This window comes from Physeter macrocephalus, chromosome 18 (assembly GCF_002837175.3).
Source record: "Physeter macrocephalus isolate SW-GA chromosome 18, ASM283717v5, whole genome shotgun sequence".
Classification (NCBI taxonomy): Eukaryota; Metazoa; Chordata; class Mammalia; order Artiodactyla; family Physeteridae; genus Physeter; species Physeter macrocephalus.
The window spans coordinates 86,457,370-86,471,051 of record NC_041231.1 but is presented as its reverse complement, the minus strand read 5'-3'; the positions used below and the strand labels follow the sequence as shown (position 1 = coordinate 86,471,051).

The 13,682-nt window shown below is 40.0% G+C and overlaps 3 non-coding genes across 3 annotated transcripts; 2 read left to right on the top strand and 1 right to left on the bottom strand.

Moving 5' to 3' along the window:
- The first annotated feature begins 815 nt into the window (after positions 1-815).
- Positions 816-887, top strand: TRNAQ-UUG (transfer RNA glutamine (anticodon UUG)). The gene has a single exon. It is a non-coding gene; the product is annotated as a tRNA-Gln (tRNA).
- Positions 888-4,924: 4,037 nt separating this feature from the next.
- Positions 4,925-5,006, bottom strand: TRNAS-GCU (transfer RNA serine (anticodon GCU)). Its single transcript has one exon. It is a non-coding gene; the product is annotated as a tRNA-Ser (tRNA).
- Positions 5,007-11,013: 6,007 nt separating this feature from the next.
- TRNAA-AGC (transfer RNA alanine (anticodon AGC)) lies at positions 11,014-11,085 on the top strand. The gene has a single exon. It is a non-coding gene; the product is annotated as a tRNA-Ala (tRNA).
- Positions 11,086-13,682: the final 2,597 nt, after the last annotated feature.

The following is a 13,682-nucleotide window of genomic DNA, read 5'->3' as shown; positions in this document are numbered from 1 at the left end:
GCAAATTTCTGGGTTTTGTTTATTTGTTTTAAACTTAGATTAAATCCTCTCCAGAAACTGCCAAACCAACATGTGGGTACCTACATCTATCCCATTCTTTTTAGTATATTATTTCCATTGAATGGATGGGCATATTTTCAAGTTTCTGATGTTGCAAAATATTACAGTGAACATCCTTAGACATATATTTAAATTTTTAAATTTTTTGTATTTCTGTAGGATGGCTTTTTTAAAGAAAAATTGCTGAGTAGAGATTATTTTGATAGATATCGCCAAACTGCTCTTCGGAGGGGTATTTATCATGAGTTTCACTAAGTGTGTCAAGACTGCTCTCCAAGGCCCTGGAAGGGGTCGCCCTGTATGAACATATGTTTTTGTAAAACTTGCAAAAGTATATTATAATGGAAATTAGTTAAGAGTGCGGCCTCTTTTTATTCCAGTTTTTCGTCAGATACGTTATATATGCTTTAGAGTAGCTGTATCTGTTGAGAATGTCTATTCTTTTTCTTAAAAAGGACCCCCTTGTGTCCTTTTTAAGAAACTTGTGTAAGTTTCAGACTTCACAAAATCTGGATCCGCCTCTGCTGGTCTTCCGAAAATTAATTTATGCTCCCAACAAGCAGAAGAGAGAGTGCCCGGATTGCCCTGAATGATATTTTGCCCAATGCCTCTTCCCCAGCGACAATAAAGCGTCAGATTTCATTATCAGCGTGGTCTCACTGAAGCTTGACCTAACTCTTCTGGGTTAGAGCTATTGAAAACTTATGAAGGAAATATTTAACTATGATTACAGACGGAGGTTTATCTTCTCGGTTGGTCCCATGGTGTAATGGTCAGCACTCTGGACTTTGAATCCAGCAATCCGAGTTCGAATCTCGGTGGGACCTCTCTCAGAAGAACATTTTATAGTTCTTGGGATCGCATCTGAACCGGAAAGAAAGCGTTCCCTCTGCTTTACACATTTGTGGTCGTGTGCAGTAGTATTGGATTCTACGACTCTGTTCAAACAAAAGGACAGAATACTTGTCCTGGGAACTAACGGATTCTTTAAAATTAAGCTTTCCAATCGCACAAAGTTCAATAGCAAGGAGGCTGACTAGAAATGGTCAGCCTCCCAGCAACCTTATGAACTTTTCAGGGCTCGGGCGGAACAGCTCCAGCAGCGCAATTCCTTGATGGAGACCACATCTCAAAACCTCCAAGGTACCAAGGACTCCTCGCCGCGCCCGCTCCTAAGCCTAAAACCCTACGTGCCGAGTCGCCGAGCCTCGGCCGGGAGCGCGCTTTCTCCGTCCGGGGTCACTTCTCACCTCCTCTTCCCATTCGCATTTCACCGAGACAGTTCACTCTCCTCTGCCTTCTCTCATTCCTTCTCGTTCTCATCACCCACCCCAAATGCGAAGCCAGCTTGGAAACTCCTCGAAAGCCTGCAGCCGCGGAGCGCGCAGTTCCTGCCGTCCAAGCAGAAAAACTCACGTCTCTCCCCGCGTCTCCCCTCTCCCGCCGCTCGGGCCCGCGGGAAATGGAGCGCACCTCTGAACGCGACCTCCTCAGGAAGTGCCAAACACCTGCACCCGAAGCACCCGGGAGACGGTTCTCTGGAGCTGACGCTCAGGGACGAGAAGGGTCCCCCTGAAAAAGTTCTCCGTGTGTAGACAGAGATCAAGTTGGAGACAAAGCTGATCAAACGTAGAAAGTCCGGTTAGTTCTAGATAGCCACTCATTTGCCGTTAGAATGAGAAACGTAGGCGAGTGGGAGGAAAGATTTCCTTCAGCTGGACAGGAACTAAATTAGGAGGAGACAGGTATCTATGTTCTGTACAAATTAACCTCTTCTATGTCATAATAGGCAACCCTTAAATCCAGTGATCTATTTCCAGGTTCCTTCTTGCTTCAACATTTTAATGTTCTCATATGTAACCAAAAAGTAAATCGAGTCCTACTCTCACCAATTCCAGTAACTCACTAAACTATAAATATTTCATTGACTCATATTATGAATTACCATTGGTTACACAGAGACTTTGTAACAAAGTAAGGTTACTAAGTTTATGAAAACAGATTCTTTTGTTTCCTACTATGAGCACTTGATTGTATCTCTACTTAGATGGTCTGTGATGATGCTAATTGCAGGGGGAAGTAACACTTTCTGCTTGGAGTGTTGCCTTAGCAGGTGTGGTCCTGTCTTCTTTCAACCTTGTTGATGCTAGTATGAGCAAAAGTATCCTCCAAAGTATCCTCTCTCTTCTGAACTGGCCTGATAGCTTTCCCGGTGTGGGGAGTTTCTAAGTGCATTCCCTCCAACCAATGCCACCTCCAGCCTGTGGTTCTCAGACATCTGCAGCACTAACATCCTAACCCAAAGTCAAAACCTCAAATAGACTCCAGAGTTCCAACCACCCTCCTGGAACTTTAGGAAATGATGTAACAAAAGGGAGAACCACTTCATCTCAAATACTGAAGGAGAATTAATGACATAATCATTATGGTCATATTTAGCATCAAGGACCCATTTGTCCTAGCTCAAATTCAGTAACTCAGACATTATTCCAAGCCTCTAAATTACAGTAATGAAACATACCTGGCTGGAGGAGGTACCTGCACTCAAGTGACCCAAGGAACAGCTGATATAGGGAGGCAGAACCAGTAACAGACGCATGAGAGGCTGGGAGAGCATGTGGACACTTCTGTGGGAACCTTACCTGGTCTGTGGATCTCCCATTCTTTAAGGAAGCTGCAGGAATCCCCGTGGATATTAACAAGGACTCGCTCCTTGACCAAACTTGTGTCAAGCTCCTCTGAGCCCTCTTACAAACCATCTTTGGCCTGCCCAGCCCAGTTTTAGTAAAGAATCCTGTTTATTCCAGTTTGGGCAAGAATCCCGCTAAGCCAGTTTATCTAGAATCCTCCCAACACCCTTGATATCCAATCAAGTTCCCCTTCCTTCACTCTTGATATTTAATCAAGTTTCTTTCAGTCATTTTCCACCTAATGACTCCTTACTCTGCCCCTTTGGCTATAAATCCTCAGCTGCCTCTGTTGTATTCTGAATGGAGTTTAATCTTCCTGATTTTAATAGTCTTAAAGTCTTCCTTGTCTGTTTGACTCCATCTGGTGCAATTTTTCTTTGACAGTTTCCTCAAAGAACTTATAGACACATCCTGGGAAAACTGCTTTTTCAGAAAAGAGAACTAACTCAGGGTTTGAGGGTGCAATAAATGTAGAGAATGTGTGTCCAATGTAGACGACTGAATGAATTAATGGTAGCCAATTTCCTGAGGATATAAAAACAGATTATAAAATTTGTCCAAGATATGAGGATGTGGCTGGTAAAATTGAAGGCAGGAGCAGCTTTCCTGGGCTGAACATTTACAGAAATAAAGAGCATTCTGGGTGATTGGATGTAATACATAGATACCTCAGCCAGACACAAAGCTTTAAGATCAACATGAGAAGCATCTGGACGCTTTATTAAATTACAGATTCCAGAGCACACTCCCTGAGATAATAATTTAATAGATCAAGAGTGAGGCCCAGAATTCTTCATTCACAACAAGCACTTGAAGCAGCCTAGAGATCATACTTCAAATACTGCTCTCACCTTAAAAAAAAAAAAAATAAAGCAAAAAATATTCTATCTTTCTAAATGTAACAAATATTTTGTTGTAGTAAAAGAAATGAAAATTAAATTGCACTGCAATATCACTATCACCTACTAAAAAAACAGAGAAGCCAAAGTTGACAACATAGCATATTGGGGAGGGTGAAGGGAGAAAGGACCTCAGTCATTACTGGCTGGGAGTATGGATTAATAAAATTCCTTTGGAGGGCAGTTTGGCAGTAGGTGTGAATATTTCAAATGCACATATCCTAGGACACAGCAAACTCCTTTTTAGAAATTTATCTTGCAGTATTACAAATGCACATATTCAAAATTACATATACATATATATGAATAACTTTATACATAAATGTCTCTCTATATAATATTATATATAAATGTATAAAGTTATTCATTGCAGCATAGTTTGTAAAAGCAAAAGATGGGGGAAAAAACCTAAATGTCCAATAGAGGGCTGGTTAAATAATATATAGTAACCCATATGTTGGAATACCATGTGTCCTTGGAAAAGCATAAACTGTCACTTTTTTTTATGATATGGAAAGTGCTCCAAGATATATTGCTTAGGGGAAAAGGGTAAGGTACAGACCAATATGCATAGTATGTTATCATTTGTGTTACCCCTTTTTGAGATAAAAAGATATATTTATTGCATGTGGTATATATTCATATATGCTTAATATGATTCTGGAAGAAATTAATAACAATGGCTATCTGTGGGGAATGTAATTAGGTGGTTGGGAAATAAAGGATGCAAGGGTTTTCTGTATAGCTTTATATATATGATATTTTAATAATTTTAAATTAAACTATATTTTATGTATAAAATACTTAAATAACTTTTATTTTATAAAATATTTTATATACATATAAAAATATTTTCCCCCAAAGTTCTGACAAGATGGAGATCACAACAGAAACTACACAATATTGACATTCTTCTGTTCTGCTAAAGGAGGAATCCATGGATCTAACAGGAAATGTCATGTGGGATATATTTTCAGTTTTGTCTCTTTAACAAACTTGGCGAAAATTGCAGTACAGTTAAAAATAGGCTGAAAATATCCTGCAAGTGTAACACAACATATAATAATTTGTTGTGTATATCTAGGCAATGTTTTAATATATCCCTCTTCCTCGAAAAAGTCCGTGTGAGTATAAGTACACCTCCCGCCCTAAGGCAGGTTGCTATATTCGATGATGATAGGCACTTTTTCACATGGTAAGTAGCAACTGATTCAGTGAAGAACGTCCGGCTCACACAGTGGCCGCCCTAAAGGTGCCAAGATCCGGAGAACCTCACGACGAGGGTGGGATTCGAACCCACGCGTGCAGAGCACAATGGATTAGCAGTCCATCGCCTTAACCACTCGGCCACCTCGTCCGATAAAGCTAGAACAACATCATGTCGTTCATTACTGCAGTTCCGTTCTGTCGTACTATATCTAATTGCCTTTCTTTTCTGGTTTAATCCTGACTCAATCCTCACAATCAGATATTTTTATATACACTTCACAGCAACCATAAAACTGAAAATGACATTTAGAGTGGTTCGATTACCTGGCACATATAAAATGAACAGGTAAAACCAGTACACGTCGGTATTTAAATACATAGGTCCTTGTTGAACACATGAATGAATGAACATAGCCAGGATTTCAACCCTGATTTGCTGACGCGGCTCCAGTCAGCTGCCCTGTGCTCTCCCAGAGAGTAGGGTGCCTCTGCCGCTGCACTCTGCATTCGAGGGGCCGATTTCCCTACGTCCTGATTAGAACACGTCCCGGGATTCCTGTTTTCTGGGAGACAAGGAAACAACAAAACCTGGCTCTGTAGTTCTTATATTTTCTTCTGAAATAAGCTGGACTGCTGAAAGACTCCTTTTCGGTCTTGTTACCTTCTCTGGGCCTTGGGATTCGTCAGTCAGCGACACACAGCAACGGGTGAAAACGTGGTTGAAAAAAAGTATCAGCAGAAAACCCGCAAGCGTCCTGACCGGGCCGTTTTGTTTCTAGAGCAGACTGGCGTCTTAGAGTGTACGATTGATTTACGGTGGCTACCACAAACACTGAGAAGGGCCAGGTGGGGAAATCCTCACGAGTGCAGGAGCCAGGACGCCTGGGTCCTGTTGTGGTTCTGTCCCACTCACCGTGTGACCTCGGGCAGGCCACTTCACCAGTTCCATATCCACTCCTTCCCTCTCGCCTCCACAATTCCACCACCACCACCATTCTTCCCCACCCTCCCCAACCCCAGGAGGAAGCTGAACTTGACAACTTCAAATAAACTCAGCATCAGTAAACCCCTTTCACTCACTAGGGTTCAACTGCTTTTCTATATTTAGTGCAGACTTTTAGAGAGAAATTTGAAAAGACTCTCATATGCCCAAATGCTGTAGCTCCTTCCTTCCTATGAAATCTCTACTTCGGTTCTCAACTTTGGCAGGAGTGACCCTCTTCTTTCCCTCTCACGTTCCTTTACTGAATTTCATAAACTCACCTTCAACATACAGCATACCCTGAACCACTTCTTTCCCACTACAGGTTTTGGCCCATAAGGAGAAGTCCAGGCTCAGTTCCTCCACCTCTCTGCTCTTCTGATGTGAAATATTGATCCCCACAGTTGTATTTCTATTGCAGTGTGGCTTCAGGATAACCTGCTCCTCTGCTGATCCAGGTCGGCTTCCTGCAGTTCTTGCTCCCAACTCTCTGATTCCCAGGCACCCTAGGCAGGGCTCCCACATCTAGAGCTTTATCACTTAGTCCCCCTGACCTGTGCTCCATGTGCTCCTGAATGACTTTAGGCCCCATATAATATCATATTTGTTTGTTTTGAGTGACCTCCCTAGAGAATTCTCCAACTCTTTGTGAGACCAGAAATGTCACAAAGAGTGCACTATCTAGGGGCTAATTGTTGGGAAGTAGGAGGTCCATCAGAGCTTCTAGTCAGTCATAATTGGCGAACATTTCCTTTAATTTTCCAGTTTTTAGAGCTGCACTCTTTGCATTACTTGACTTGTGGCTGCTTCCTCCATCTTCAAAGCCTTCAGTGTAGCATCTAGCTTCAGTCCACACATTGCCTTCTTCTTCTTTGCTTCCCTCTTATAAAGACAGTTGTGATTATATTTAGGGCCCATCCAGATAATCCAGGATAATTTTCCCATATCAAGACCCTTGATTTATTCGTATCTTCACTCTCCTTTACCAAATAAGGTAACATTTACAGGTTCCAGGGTTTAGGACCTAGATATCTTTGACGGCTGTAATTTGGCTTACACAGTACATATATTTTTGACCCCATTGATATAACTCCTGGGCATATCTCCCAGATATTTAGGGAAAACTTTACAACGATACTTACTGTAAACAAGCACAGCATCTAATTTTGTCTTCAATCTAGTCATTAGTCCTCCTCTTTTCTCTTCTCAACTCTTCTCATTCTAAATATTATTAATATGTGAGTTCTCCCACAGAAAAGCCAGAGTATTTGGGCTTGGTGTGATCCCTAGTTTTTATTTTCAATCCTTCTTGAACACTATTTTTCCACTCTCATAGCTTTTTCCTCTTTACCTTCTCCTGCCAAAAATCCATAAAGAAAAATTTAACCTAAAGTAGGTTTTGGAAATTTCTACTTCCATAGGTAACAAAAAACCTTTTTTCCCATCGAAAAATTACCTGGATCCTTATTTTCTCTAACAGCAGTGAGCCTGTTATCCAGACCACGTTTTCTGAGAAAAAGTATTTAAAGAACATTTTTCTGTAATATGATTGATTTCACAGAGGGGTCATATTTTTCCCTGTGGTTCCCCTTGTATCTTCAGAGATCCTTATGACCAGTAAATAATATACAGTCCCAAAGACATGGGGAATTCCTGAGCTGGGGAAGATGGTGCTTATCAAAGGGATACAACTAGATTACTCCAGGCTGAGAAGTTCCAGTTTAATACCAACAACAACAAGAATAACCACCAAATAATAAAAGCACACTCTGTTCTAGGTCCCAGTGAATAAAAGTTTTGTACATTTCTTCTTTAAACCTCACAACAATCATTAAATATACGTATTATCATTTTCAATTTACATGTGAAGAAACTGAGATTTAGAGAGATTAAATAACATATCCAACCCAGGCACCTGAGACATCTCCAAGGCCATTTCAACCCCCAAATCTGGCAGGTTGCAAGGCTCTGTAAACAAATAGATAATACTGTTTCCCTTTTCTCCCTAGGCCAGTGTTCTCTATTGCAAAATCCAAATGGTGTTTGCTCCTGAAAAAATGCCTGTCTCACATTAGGTTTCATTGGACTTTCTCATTCAGAAAGCAGAATTGCCCAGCATGACCTCTGGGGAGGGTAAAGGGATCTTGCTAATTTGCTCCTTAGGCCTCTTTTGTGGTTTCTTAAAACCTTTTAAAAACTTTCTGAGGAGATGTTAAAATGAGTATAAATTGAAGAAGAAGAAATATATGCTATAGAGCATTGCTCTGTGCAGAGTATGGACCTGAAATCTGGCTCTGTCAGTACTGATCTTGAGGATGTTTGGGCATCTCCAGAGGGAGCTGCAAGTTGGAGGGACAGAGGCAAGACTCCACCATTGGATTTGAGAGTATTTTAGGAGGGGAAATGCCAATAAAACGATCCAGATATCACTTCTCATTGCCTTGTCTGCCTAAGAACAAAATGGAAAAACAAAAACAACAACAACAAACAAACAAACAAAAAAACCAGAAAGAGAAAAAAGAGAACTCCCACTTAAGTGTAGAAACACTAAATCAGGGGATTCAGGTCACATACAATTCTCTAGTACTCTGAAGATAAAAGCTTACCAAAAACTAGTTCATTTAATTTTCCCACATAAAAAGATTCTTGTTGAACTTTGATAGTGCATCTTGATGTTCTGTATTAGCCACTATACCTCATATCTTAGTGCAGGAAACAATAACGAATTGCTCTTTTCTTTTACTTCAAGGTTAATCATGATACCCTTCGTAAACACTTCACCTTGGAAGGGAAATCTCTTGTGGAGATAAACCTCAGGCAGAAACAGGAAGAGGAACCCCCCAGCGACTGAAATAACATATCTCTGAACACTGTTCTTGTGTTTGAAAACTTCATATTGAAGTATAACAAACATACAGAAAAAGTACACAAATTATACTTGGCAATTTTTCATACAGTGAACCCATTTGTGTAACCAACACCCAGATGAAGAAACAGAACATTCCCAGTGTCCCAGAAGCTCTTCTCCTGTCCTCTTCTAGCCACTACCCACAAGACAGGAAGTAACTTAACTTCTTATACCATACATTAGTTTGGGCAGTTTTAAAATTTCATACAAAAGGAATCATACACTCTGTTGGTTTCTTTCATGCAACAAGTTTATGTCTGTGATTTTCCCCCCCTTACCCCTATTTGCTTTGGGTATATCAGAGGAGGTAGGACTCAGTTAAAAAAACAAAAACAAATTCCCCAGCCCAAATTCTCATCCTGATCATCAGCTCCATCATCCACTTCTGTTGAGCAGAATCCCAGTGTTGGGTGTTTATTTACTGGACATGAGGACAGACTCAGTCTAGGAGAGTGTGAACAAGAGAGTGGCTTAGAAAGTAAAAACGACTCAAAAAAATGATGGAGGCATTTCAAACAGACATAGGAAGCCAGTTTGAAGGGACTCCCAGTGGCCAAATCTGGGACTATTTGTGCACCAAAGAAGTTAAGTATCATAATCAATTATAAACCATCAAAAAACTAGAAATCCATACAAATGATTGCTTAGTAGCATGCCAAGCACTGACTGTAAATATGGTGGAAGGACTGGAGTTGGAAAATCATTATTCTGTAACAATCATAATAAAGATTTGCGCAGACTGTGCATGTTAAACCTTGGGAAAGATTTTGATGAGGAACAGGATATTTGCAGTCTTAAATCACTGTCCTAAAAAGCAGGGATCAAAATTAACCTCACCAATGAGTGACAGATAGTCCTTACCTGTCTCCAGGTATGATACTTTGAGAAGCAGGCGGCATTATCTATGTAGTAATCCACTGGGGAATGCATAGTCTGAATCTAATCAGGAGAAAACATCAGTCAAAAACCAAAGTGAAAGACATTCTATTTTAAAAAAGAAAAGAAAAAAATACACTATTATTGAAATGGCACATTAATGTCATGAAAGAAAAAGAAAGGCTGAGGAAATGTCCCAGATTAAAGAAAACTAAAGACATGTCATCTAAATACAATACATGACACTAGACTAGATCCTGTACTCTAGGGGGTAATTGGTCAAATTGGAATGCAGACTGTAGATTAAATACAGCTATTTATTTAATGTTAAATTCACTGAAGTTCATGATCGTACAGTGGTTATGTAGTAAAGTATTTAAGGGTAAGTGAACATGATATACTGCAGCTTACTCTCACATGGGAGAGAGAGGGAGGACATGGGGTAAAATATTAACAACAGCTAAGTCTGGGTAAAAGGTATATCGTTATTTGGGGAAATATTTTTATTTTTTTCAAACTTTTAATAAGTTTGAAATTCAGAGGGAAAAAAAGAGAGACTGCGCTGGACGTGCCCGAGAAAACAATGCCTGTGAATTGGGCCCGGGCCAATTCTTTAAAGTATAGGAAGCTTCCCCCCTTCCCAAACCTTCCGAGGTACTAATAATTCTTCATAGCTCCCTGGTTCCCAAGGGATTGGTCGCGGAGAAACAGAAGCCAGTCCTGCCTTGCCTGCTCACATTTTATCTAAATAACATCCCAGCGCAGCCCAGCCCAGCCCACCCTCGACTAGCTCCGCAAGGCAAGGGGACTCCAGGGTTTTGCCGGAGGTAAGTGTTGCTAAGTTGGACGCTCTGGGCGCCTACGGTCCAGGACATCGTGAGCTCGCTGGGGTGTTCCCTGCCATCACCACGAAACACTCAGTGGATTTTTCTGGCTTCCGGAAATGGAGATGATTTGAGGGTCTTTGTTCTAAGGGAGTTGGTGCTGGACGCGGGAACTGGAGCTCTTCAGGCGAGGACCCGCTTTGACTCCACCTCTGCTCCCTTCCCAACGCCACCTCCTCAGTGGGTACCCCGGCTGCCCAGCTACCGGCTTCGGCATCCTGAAGCCTTACATGTGGAAAGGGCAGGAATGGAGGGAGGCTGGAGAGAGTGAGAGACAACAGATTGTCGAGACAACAGATTGCCTCTTTTCAGCCTCCTTCCTTTGGAGTCTCAGTCTGTTGCTTTCTTATGAGGTCGCTGCTCAGTCTGTTTCGCAAATGGAGAATTTTACGCAAATGGAGAATTTTACATTCACGTTTCCTCTGCAATTTACTAAATCTTTTGAGAGGCAAAGAAATAATGATTATAAATCACGAAAGGAATCCGAAGAAAATCGTTTGCAGTTGGGGGTGTAGCTCAGTGGTAGAGCGCGTGCTTAGCATGTACGAGGTCCCGGGTTCAATCCCCGGCACCTCCACCACTTTTGAGAGGACGCATTTATGATCAAACCACTTTTCCTTTCATCTCTCCCTTTAAACCTGGTGTCTTCTTTCATTCAATTTTCTGCCTACCTGTACTGCCTTTGTAGTACTCAGTTTCTGCCCCGAGAGCGTTGCCACCACCAGAAATGTCCTAAATCCTACGTGACAAGCGTTTTTGAAAGATAATTGGCCTGATTTCTTTGGATGCCAAGTTAAAACCAGAAAAGAAGACAGAAAACAACAGACTCTCGGTTTCATTCACTTTCTTCTGAATGCTGAAGAGTTCTTAAAGCAAAAACCAAACTGGAGGTGGAATAGCAGAAAAATATCTTATGATTTCTTCCTTATGAGCATCCAACCACCCCATACTTTGTTTTCTTGAATCACCAGATATGGAAGCAGTGGGCTCCAGTCATAACCGCAAGGTTCTATGCACAGAGAAACAATAAAGCACTGTCTATCATTGTACGTGATGCCTTCCAAGTCTAAACTGAATGACTGGCTGCTTCAGTGAATCCAGACCATTGCCGCTTTGCTGAGATAACTTATTGGGAGTGTGAGAGATCAAGCATCTAAATATCTCCTGTTCAAGAAAATTTCAATCAAAATAAATGACATGGGCTCATTTCAGAAATAAATCTGAGTGAATGACCACTTCCACTTTGCCAACACAAACAAGTATCCCACAATACCAATATGTCTTAACCAATCTAAAAATCAAAGCTGATTTGCTTACGCCCACCTAGTCTGAAATATTGGTTTCATAATATGAGAGGGAAAAAAAAATCTGTTGTCACTTTTAAACGTATTGATTTCTAGGAATTAGTCTTTATTCTGGAAAATAATTCTGAACAGTATATATTTTTAGTAAGTTTTTATGATCTGTACCACCTATTTAAGTCACTTTAAGTATATCTGTGGTCACAGAGATTTAATTTCTTCATGATAAGATAAGGATATCCACTATCGTTACTATTTTAATGCTATAATGGAGGTATTAATCAAGGAATTTAGCATGAAAAAGTAATTAGAGGAGTAGGTAGTGGATAGGAAAGGATAAAGTTCTCTATATATATATGTTGGTAGGGTTATATATCTAGAAGCTACTCCTCCGTACAGGTAGGCAGAACAGAAAAGCTACTACAAATGGACAATTTAGTAAAGAACCTGGTTTTAAAATTAATACACACACATACACACACACACACACACACACACACACACACACGTCTTCCTACATCCAGACTTGGGAGGTTTTTGGTTATTGATTCATTATTTTGAAAGCTGACAAATGAAGGAAAAGAATCAAGTACTTATACTACCTCTCATATGGAATGTATGTCGGGATAAACATACAGTTGATGAGGGAAAAGTTTTTTTCTGTAGAAGAATGACAGCTAATACATGCAGGAGGAACGATAAAATAGAGTCAACATTTTGCAACTGATATTGCTATGATGCATCCTGGTCTCAATCATCAGTGGTTGCTACAACCATGAGGTGAAATTGGATGGGGGAGCTCTAGAACAGATGGAGCGGGCTGACATACCCAATCAATTTCTCTCTAAAAGTGAGACTGCTACACTACATGTGCCCCTTGACACAGTGAAATAGAACATGCCAGGGACCACCAATGAAATACTTGTGTTAAAAAATTAGTGCTTTGTCTAGTCTAATAGATGGAACCATCTGTTTACAGTAAATATTGGGAATATAGGAATATGTTTAATAACATCACAAAAATGCAATCAGTCAAATCCAGATGTGGGACATTCTCCTGGACAAACTGACCCTCAAGAAAGAAATGGCATGGGGGATAAAGGGAGGTGGAACTGATACAGATTAAATGACATGTAAGGAGAATAATAGACAAATGCAACATATTTGGATCCTGATTCAAACAAAGTAATTGGAAAAAGAAACAATCAAACACATTCTGAGGATTTGATTATATTAAGAAGTTTTATTATTTTTGCTGGTTGTGATGTTATTGTGGCAGTGTTAAAAAAGAAAGTTTATAACTATTAGTTATACATGGAAAAATATTTATAGTTGAGATTAATATCTGGAACTTGATTTTTATTCCAGGAGGGGAAAAAAAAGCACTAAAAGAGACAAACAAGAACAACAAAACTATGATAAATGCCAAAGTTGGGTGGTAGGTACATGGGTATTCATTATAGTATGATTTCTACTTTGTTTTAAAATGTCCAAACAAAAAGCTAAAAATTTAATACTTTATATATATAATATGCTTTATATTGTATATTAAATATATTTAAATTTTCATTTTCATCAAAGAATGGCTTCTATTTCTTTTTTGTTTGTTCTTCTTTCTCTAGTTCCTTTAGATGTAAGGTTAGATTGTTTATTTGAGATTTTTCTTGTTTCTTGAGGTAAGATTGCTATAAACGTCCCTCTTAGAACAGCTTTTACTACATCCCATAGATTTTTGGATCATCGTGTTTTCATTGTCATTTGTCTCTAGGTATTTTTTGATTCCCTCTTTGATTTCTTCAGTGATCTCTTGGTTATTTAGTAACGTATTGTTTAGCCTCCATGTGTTTGTGTTTTTTACGTTTTTTTCCCTGTA